We start from the raw sequence: 9710 nt of genomic DNA, 5'->3' as shown, positions 1-9710 counted from the left end.
GGAGATCATGATCTAAGCTGAAACTAGTTGGACCCTTAACCAACTGAGCCACCCAGGCGCCATTGAATTTTCTTTTTTATTTTTTTAATTATTTTTTTAATGTTTATTTTATCCTTGAGAGAGAGAGAGAGAGACACAGAGAGAGAGAGAGAGAGACAGAGCGTGAGTAGGGGAGGGGCAGAGAAAGAGGGAGACACAGAATCTGAAGCAGGCTCCAGGATCTAAGCTTCTGAGCTGTCAGCACAGAGCCTGAGGCAGGGATCAAACTCATGAACCATGAGATCATGACCTGAGCTGAAGTCAGATGCTTAACCGACTGAGCTACCCAGGGGCCCCTGAATTTTCTTAAGGACATCTGATGTGGAACATCTTTTCATTTGCTTATTTATCATCTGTATCTTCTCTGTGAGGTGACTGCTAAGCTTGTTGGCCCATCTTTTAACTTGGCTGTTTGTTCCTTACAGTTGAGTTTTAAGAATTCTTTGCATATTTTAGAGGACCGTCTTTTATCAGATGTATCCTTTGAGACATTTTCTCCCAGTTGATGGCTTTTCTCCTAATTCTCTTGATATTGGTTTTTCAGAGCAGAATTTTTTAATTTTAGTGAAGTCCAGTTCATCACTTACTTCTTTCATGGATCTTGTCCTTGGAGTTGCATCTAAAAGTCACCACCATATCCAAGGTCATCTAGGTTTTCACCTATGTTATCTTCTAGGAGTTTTATGATTTTGCATTTTACATTTCGGTCTATGATCAATTTTGAGTTACTTTTTGAAACGGGTGTAAGTTCTGTGTGTAGATTAATTGTTTTGCATGTGGGTGTCTAGTTGTTCCAGCACTATTTGTTGAAGAGACTAATCTTTGCTCCATTGTATTGCCTTTGCTCCTTTGTCAAAGGTCAGTGAGACCCTACTTATGTGGGTTCGTGTCTGGGCTGGTGTCTATTGGGTTCCACGGATGTATTATCTAGTCTTCTGCCAATACCACACTGTCTTGATTACTATAGCTTTACAGTAAGTTTTAAAGTTAAATAGTGTTAGTTCTCCACATTTTTGGTCCTTCAATATGTGTAGGCTATTCTGGGTCTTTTGTTTCTCTTTGTAAATGTTAGGAAAAGTGATAGACGAGATCTTGAGACCACAGGAAATGTCAATTGATGGTGGGATAGTGTTCAGTTATTGTTGTTTGACAAGCTAACAAATCTTTTTTTGTTTTTAATGTTTATATATTGTTGAGAGAGAGAGAAAGACAGAGACAGAACATGAGTGGGGGAGAAGAAGAAAGAAAGAGGAAGACACAGAATCTGAAGCAACCTCCAGGCTCTGGGCTGTCAGCACAGAGCCCAATGTGGAGTTCAAACTCATGAATTGTGAGATCATGACCTGAGAGCCAAAGTGGGACACTTAACCAACTGAGCCACCTGGGTGCCCCAAGCTAACTCAAATCTTAACGACTTAAAGTAACTACTGCCACTTATTAGGTCAGAAATCTGTAATCTGAGCAGGGCTCATCTCAGCTTTACAGAGCAGTAGCCAAGGCAACTAGATGCCCTGGGCTAGAGGACCCATTTCGGACAGGGCTGCTGTGTTGGTGACAGTCGTTGCCTGGAGTATCCATCAGAGTTGGGAACTGAGGTCCTCAGTTGTCTCCCAGTGAGTTTTGCTGTGGGCTTTCTGGACTTTCTCAGAGCGTGGTGGCTAAATTCCAAGAGTGAAAGGGAGTTCCTAGAAGTGGAATCTACCAGTGCCTTAAGGATAGGGTTCACTTTCACTGTGAACGGACACAGAGTCCAGCATCAAGGGAAGGAGACAGAGAATCCCCCACACCTCTCAGAGGGGAACAGTTTTAAAGAATTTGGGGATCATATTTTAAAACCTCTACAGATAGGGAATATAAAAAGAAAAAACAGAGGGTAGAGGTCTTGGAGGAAGGGCTCAGGGTGTGAGTTAGATATTGCGAAAGAGGTCCACATCTAATTTTCAAGAAACAAATGAAAACCACTGGGCATTTAACAAGCCAGGGCAAAGGGAAATTTGAGAGAGAGGACGTGGGATGGTGCCAAACACATAATTGTCCAACTTCTTAATTTTCCTCAGGCTTTATCTTGACTGAGGTGGGCTTAGAATTTATTAATTATTCTCTTTAGTTTTCTGCAGGGAAAGCTTAAGATTGGCTGTAGCTTCCTTTTCATTATTTCTCCTTAAACTACAAATTCATTACCGAATATTTTACAAGATTTTCATATGAACAACTATAACTCGGATGTGACTGTTGTATGAAAGTGTCCTATCAATACCGTCTCACTGTCCTTTGTGTTGTTTTGTACAGTTGATAAGTTTCTTTGACAGCATTGCTTCACTTAATTCTCACACAAATATTTGAAGCCCGTTACTAGTAATAACAACCGTCCAAGCGTAAACAGACGGAAAACCACTTGCACACGAGCTCACACATCAGTTTGGGGGCCAGGCAGGGGCTCTCTCCAGTGGAGCACCTTTTCCTCTTCTGGGTAGCTGGCCTACGTCTGTGTATGTATGGCCAGGCTTTTCCTTGCTGCTGTCTGCCTCCTTCCTGCAGGCCAGCCAGAAAGTCCTTGGATCTCAACTTCGGAGGCTTCATTTCTTCCAGCGTCCCAAATCGAACAGATACACACTCAGAAGAAACATGGCCAAGAGCTGGACAGGGGCCTCTGACATCTGGGTTTGATGAATGGGGTTCCATCCTGGGTAAGATGGAGAGATGCTCTCTTAAACCCTCTGCAAACTCTGCTTTAATTTCTAAGCCCCTTCTAGCACAGCAGCCTGTGTGGTGCTGAGGTTGTGAGTTTAGAGCCATTAGCAAACTTTCACTCCCTACCTCCCCTCAAACTGTCTTTCCCATTAGGATGAAATCTTCTTCTTCTTCTTTTTTTTTTAAAGAGACAGTCTTTAAAAAAGGTTTTTTTAATGTTTTATTTATTTTTGATACAGAGAGAGACAGAGCATGAGAGGGGGAGGGGCAGAGAGAGAAGGAGACACAGAACTGGAAGCAGGTTCCAGGCTCTGAGCTAGCTGTCAGCACAGAGCCTGATGCGGGGCTCGAACCCACGAACGTGAGATCTGACCTGAGCTGAAGTCCGAGGCTTAACCAACTGAGCCACCCAGGTGCCCCAGAAGGATGGATTCTTGAACAGGTTGTGCTATGTTAACTGGTTGGGTACCTGGGAAAACTGTTAAATCACCATTTAAAAATCTGATACTTAAAAAGAAATGTTAAAGGTAAAGTTATGGAATAGTAAAAATGAACCAGAAAAAATCTGATGAGAAGATATATATTTTTTAATTTTTTTAAATGCTTATTTATTTTTTAGAGAGGGGGTGGGGTGGGGTGCCGTGCGGAGGTAGAGAGTGAGGGAGACAGAGGATCCAAAGCAGTCTTCTCATTGTCAGCACAGAGCCTGATGCCGACTTGAACTCAAACCGTGAGATCATGACCTGAGCCGAAGTCGGACACTTAACTGACTGAGCCCCCCAGGCGCCCCTGATGAAAAGATATTTTAATTTTTAGTGTGCAGTTTCTTTCTTGGCATAGAAACTAAGGAAGGAATGTTAAAGAAAACCTTGATAGATTCAGATACATAAAAGTTTCCAAAAAATTTCTGCACTGATTAAGCATGAAAGGTGTTTAATTTTACAAATTAGGCTGAATATAGGGTTAGAATAACATTTTCGTATTTGTACCAGTGAAAGATTCAGTATTCTAAACATAGGCAGTGGTTTTCTACATAAGGAGGAAAATTCAAACTCAGCAGAGTCCTGTGCCCATTCTGAAACCATGGTCAGAAGACTAAAATCATTGATAATAATAAAGGTAATAATACTAATGCTAATACAGTACTACTCATAATAGCTAACATTTATTGAGTATTTCCTCTGGATCAGACTTTGCTTTCCTTCCTTTTTTTTTTTTAATTTGTTTAAGTCTTTATTTATTTTAAGAGAGAGAGAGAGAGAGAGACAGGGTGAGCGGGGGAGGGGCAGAGAGAGAGGGAGACACAGAGTCTGAAGCAGGCTCCAGGCTCTGAGCTGTCAGCACAGACCCCGACTTGGGGCTCAAACCCACAGACTGTGAGATCATGACCTGAGCCGAAGTCGGACACTTAACCGACTGAGCCACCCAGGTGCTCCCTAGACTTTACTTTTCATCCTTTATATTTGTTAACTCATTTAATTTTCCAGCAAACTTTTGCTCAGGGTTACACAGCCAGGATTTCAAACTCAGGCTATCTGGCTTCAGACTACATGCCACTTCATTTCTTCCATCAAAAGGAAAGAATGGAAGGTTTTCAAAAGAACTAATGCAATTACCCAATACATATATACAACGATCAGCTTTATTAGCAAACTAAAAAATAGAAGTAAGGTAATAATGACGCATCATCTTTGTTAACTGGACAGGATTCTAGAAAATAATAAGGCTAACGAAAGCAAGAGTGTAGGAAAATGCTTTGTACAAACTACAAATAAGTTGACTTTGTAAATACATGTATACACAATAAACTTTATATTTAAGCATATATTTAACAAAATTTTGATTTAAAAAGTTTAAATCAAATACATTTAAATACATGTTCAAAGAAAGTTACCAGAGTGATATTTTTGTTTCTAGACTATTTTTATAACTGTTTGTTTTCAGAATATGTTATCATACAATAAACATATAGAAAGTAGAGAAAATTAAATAATAAAACCCATTCAGCCCAACATTCTTATTGAGTCTGTTTGTTTCTCCTCCTTGAAAAAATGTTATGGGGGCACCTGGGTGGCTCAGTCGGTTGAGCCTCCGACTTCGGCTCTGGTCAGATCTCACATTTGTGGGTTGGAGCCCCGCATCAGGCTCTGTGCTGACAGCTAGCTCAGAGCCTGGAGCCTGCTTCTGGTTCTGTGTCTCCTTCTCTCTCTGTCCCTCCCCCTCTCATGCTCTGTATCAAAAATAAATAAAAAACATAAAAAAAATACTCTTTAAAAAAAAGAAAAAATGTTACGTACACTAAAAGGCCAATTTTAAAATAATTATGAGTAGACACAAGATTAGATAAAAGAATTTTGGTTGATTTTTGTTCTCCTCTTTATGATTTTTTACCTTCTCAAAATTTGCTTTTGGAGCAGGTATTATTAAAAAAAGTGTGACTAAGAATTTTATTGATTAATTATTAAGAGAGTGCATGAGTCAAGGAGAAGGGATGAGGGGGAGAGAGAGAATTCTAAGCTGGCTCTGCACTCAGCACGGAGCCTGTTGTGGGGCTCGATCCCATGATCCTGGGATCATGACCTGAGCTTAAATCAAGAGTCAGACACTCAACCAACTGAGCCACCAAGGCACCTTAAGAATTTTAAATTAGATTTTAACTTGGGTTTCCAGAAAAAGATAGTAGGCTGGGAATATACATTTGTTTTACTTCCTGTTTAAAGCCTCATTGAAATGAAAGAAAATGTATATAAAATTGACCCTTGAACATCATGACTGAACTACAAGGGTCCACTTATATGTGGATTTTTTTTTTTGATAAATCCAGTTCAATTCTGTAAATGTATTTTCTCTTTTCTCAACAGCATTTTCTTTTCTCTAGCTTATCATATTGTAAGAATATAGTATTTAATACATATAACATAAAAAATACATATTAATTGACTGTTTCAGTTATTTGTAAGATTCTGGTCAACAGTAGGCTATTAGTAGTTAAGTTCGGGGGGAGTCAAAGTTATATACGGATTTTTGACTGAATAAGGGTCAGTGCCCCTAACCCCTGCATTGTACAGGGATCAACTCTGTATTAAATTTTTTTTCTTTAATCTTTATTTATATTTGAGAGAGAGAGAGAGAGACAGAGCATGAGTGGGGAAGGGCAGAGAGAGAGGGAGACACAGAATCCGAACTCAGCTCCAGGCTCTGAGCTGTCTGCATAGGGCATAGGTCCTGATGTGGGGCTCGAACTCACAAACCCTGAGATCATGATCTGAGCCAGAATCAGATACTTAACTGACCAAGCCACTCAGTCCCCCCACACCCCATATTTTTAAAGAATCAAACTTCATCCTACTGGAAAATATCAAGGAATGAGATTGATACAATAAATTTTTTGAGAAATTCATGGGACGCTGAAAGCAGATACAACTGCAAACACACACGGACACAGACTCACAGACACGCACAGACACGCACATATACAGAGGTACACAGAGATACAGACACGTTCACAGATACACAGAGAGACAGAATCACAGACGCAGCAACAGCAGCAAAAACCATCCACAAGCTTGGGATCAAAAAGCTTGAAGGGACTTAGAAAAGTCATTAAGGCAATTAAATCACATTAATTAATCTCAGTTTAGTTAATTATTTTAGCACCTTAGCTGCCCTTTCCTCAAATACAGAGCAGCTGATAGTAGGGATCTTTGCTCCTGGAATAAAGTGTTTCCAGTTCGTCCCTAGGGGTGGTGTGTGGGTTCGCTCAAGAGCAGCTCAGGAAGGAGCACCGGAGCCGAGCTCCTCCTCCACAAACACAAAGACAGAAGCGCAGCGTACACGGGAGACACCTACACTCAGAAATGGAGCAACAACAACAACAAAAACAAAAGCGGTCCTCCTTACAGTTAAGGCTGTTCCTGAGCAGCTGTGGGGAAGTCGGGCTAACCCTTGCTGTCCCCATATCTCCACTTTACAAAGCAGGCTGTTGAGCCGACACCTCTGCCCTCTGTTGCAGAGGGCAGTGCACGTTTCAGGGGAGAGAAGTGAGTCTTGGGCTATCAGACCTCACAACTGCCAGCGGAGTCCACGCCAGCTGCGTGTAGCAATCAGTCTAAAGAGCGGTGCTGAAAGGTTATCTTGTGCGAGAATCACCGGGAGCTTGTAAAAATGTCGACTTCCAAGTGCCAGCCCTCGAGACTGGGGTTGGCAGGTCTGAAGTAAAGCTCAAGAATGTGCATTAAAAAAATGTTTTTATTTATTTTTTGAGAGACAGAGAGCGTGAGCAGGGGAGGGTCAGAGAGAGGGAGACACAGAATCCGAAGACAGCCTCCAGGCTCTGAGCTGTCAGCACAGAGCCCAAAGCGGGGCTCGAACCCACGAACCATGAGATCATGACCTGAGCCGAAGTCTGACACTTAACAGACTGAGCCACCCAGGCGCCCCAAGAATGTGCATTTTTAACAAGCATGCCAGCTGATTCTGATACAGGCTGGTGTGTGCCATAGGGGACCAAAAAAGACAACAATGAACAGCAGCAAAAAAACCAAACCAAAACTGCCAGAAATCAGGTGATTTCCTTGGGGCTATGATTTGCTTGGGATTGAGTCCCTTAATGAAGACCCTGTTTTTCATTTGTGAATGGGGATGATCAGAACTGTCACTTGTCTTTCATTGATTTTAAGGACTGACAAGATATAATTTGCAAAGAGATTTGTTGGGTAAGTCACTCCATCAACTTTGCATAAAGGTGTTTTGTTCTTTTTTAGGTTATCAGTTTACAGCTGATCTTAACTAATTATTCCTAGTTTACCCACAATTTCAGCAATTATATATTTTCCAGCTAGGGTCACAAATATCCTGATGATCTCATAGCAGTTTGTGTAATTACTTTTTATTTTACCTAACTTCTTCAGTTAGCATAATTTATTATCTTCAAAACTTTGGGATTTTAGTCTAGAGCCTGTGGACTTTTACCTGTTTGCATGAATGAACCATTCGAATAGCATAAATTTTACACAAACTGATTGTAAGTTCCAGTGTATAGGCCTGTCTTATTTTATTGAGCATCTAGTTCACAAACAACTGGCAGTTTGAATTACCCTTTGTGCTGTAATGCAGGGTTTCTCAACCTCGTCACTATTGACATTGGGGACAGGGGTTTGTCTGTCACGAGAAGCTGCCCTGTGAATTGTGGGATGTGTAGCAGCATCCCTGGCATCTAACCACTACATGCTAGTAATGTGTAGTGTGACACACCAAACATGTCTCCAGACACTGCCAGGTGTGCCTCAGGGGACAAGGTTGTCCCTGGCTCACAACCATGCTGTTATGCACAGTAAAGTATTTTCAAGTTTAGGGAGAGTAAACAAAGACAAATAAATTCTGGCTGGAAAAGTGTTTCTGGTTTTGTGAGGACTAAGGAACATGGGAAAAACTGTAATATACCTTTGCACAAATATAAGAGCACATGATTACTAGTGACACAACGACAGAATATCTGGCGTTTAGGGTGCCAGGGTGGCTCAGTCGGTTAAGCATCTGCCTCTTGATTTCTGCTCAGATCAGGATCTCAGGGCTCCTGACACTGAGCCTGGTGTTGGGCTCTGTGCTGACAGCGTGGAGCCTGCGTGAGATTCTCTCTCCCCTTCTCTCTGCCCTTTCCTTGCTTGCACACGTGCTCTCTCTCTCCCTCTCTCAAAATAAATAAATAAACGTAAGAAAATAAGATATTTGGACCTTGGACAAGTTACTTACTGTTTTCTCCTCTAAAATATGGATAATAAGAATGCCTAACTCTCATAGTTAATGGAAAGATTAGGTAATTTTATGTAAAGTTCTTAGACGAGTAACTGGAATGAAATAAATCACTTAATACTATCTATCAGTATGATTACTATTACCATTATTTTCTTGCTACAGTAGATAATATAACAGGTATTAATTCTAAATAATTCAATCAAACTGAAGATGTTAGATAATAGTCACCACAGAAAGTGGATATTTGAGAGAATAGTAAAAGTAAAATAGTAAAACAGTACATCTTTGATAGAATAAATAGGATGTGAACTGGGCTTGGTAATTTTACAGGTGTGTGCCTGTGGGTATGTCTTATATTTTAGATTTTGCGAGTTCCAAAGAGCACATTAGATTGTTCACAATATATATACATAATATAAACAGAGCTATTAAAATAGGTAGGAGTAAACGTTTTCAGACATGTAGAAATAGAAATAAATGTTATCCTTTTCTAGCGTTTTACAGTAGTCAACCATTAATATTAAGTTTTAACAGCAAACCCAGGTTTCACTTTGGCACTCCTATGAAAGCCCACAGTGACAAATCTCAGATCTGCGTTGTCAAGAGGAGAGGGAATTATTGTATTTCCTCTGTGAGAATCTTTCTTTCCCAACTGGGTCAGATCCTGGGAGACTGACTATTCCTGAAATCAATATCTGTAATGCAAGGTCTCTGGCATCTTTTACGCCTGTAAGAAAAATAAAGAGGCTTTGTCCCAAATGAAGATGTTTACCCGCAAAAAAACCCCCACCAAAACCTCAAAAACAAAAAAACCATGAAAGAATATTAGGTGTGTTCCTTTAATGTCTGGACCCAAAACTCCAAATGATGCAAAGAAATTCTGATCCAGAGATTTCTACTGGAGTAGAATCTCTCCCACACCCTCCTCCGCCCTTCCTCCTTTCCACTTTCCTTCTCTCTCTCTCTCCCTCTCCCTGCCCGCCCCCCGCCCCCCCCCCAACAATGATTATAAACAGTGGTTAGGAGAAAGGCAATCAGAGACCTTTAGAGGGTTGTGGACAGTGCTCAGCACACAGGTGCCGCACACACGCCCGGCCTCGGACACCTTCACACTATCCGGGGGCTGACTTGGCTGGTGGTCAGCGCTCTTCTGGACGGCAGAGAACTTTGAGACCACTCCCTGTGGACCCAGGGCGCCCCCAGAGACAGGAGTTTGGAACCCGGTA

This window comes from Suricata suricatta, chromosome 3 (genome assembly GCF_006229205.1).
Source record: "Suricata suricatta isolate VVHF042 chromosome 3, meerkat_22Aug2017_6uvM2_HiC, whole genome shotgun sequence".
Lineage (NCBI taxonomy): Eukaryota > Metazoa > Chordata > Mammalia > Carnivora > Herpestidae > Suricata > Suricata suricatta.
Note: the sequence above shows the minus strand (reverse complement) of the source record.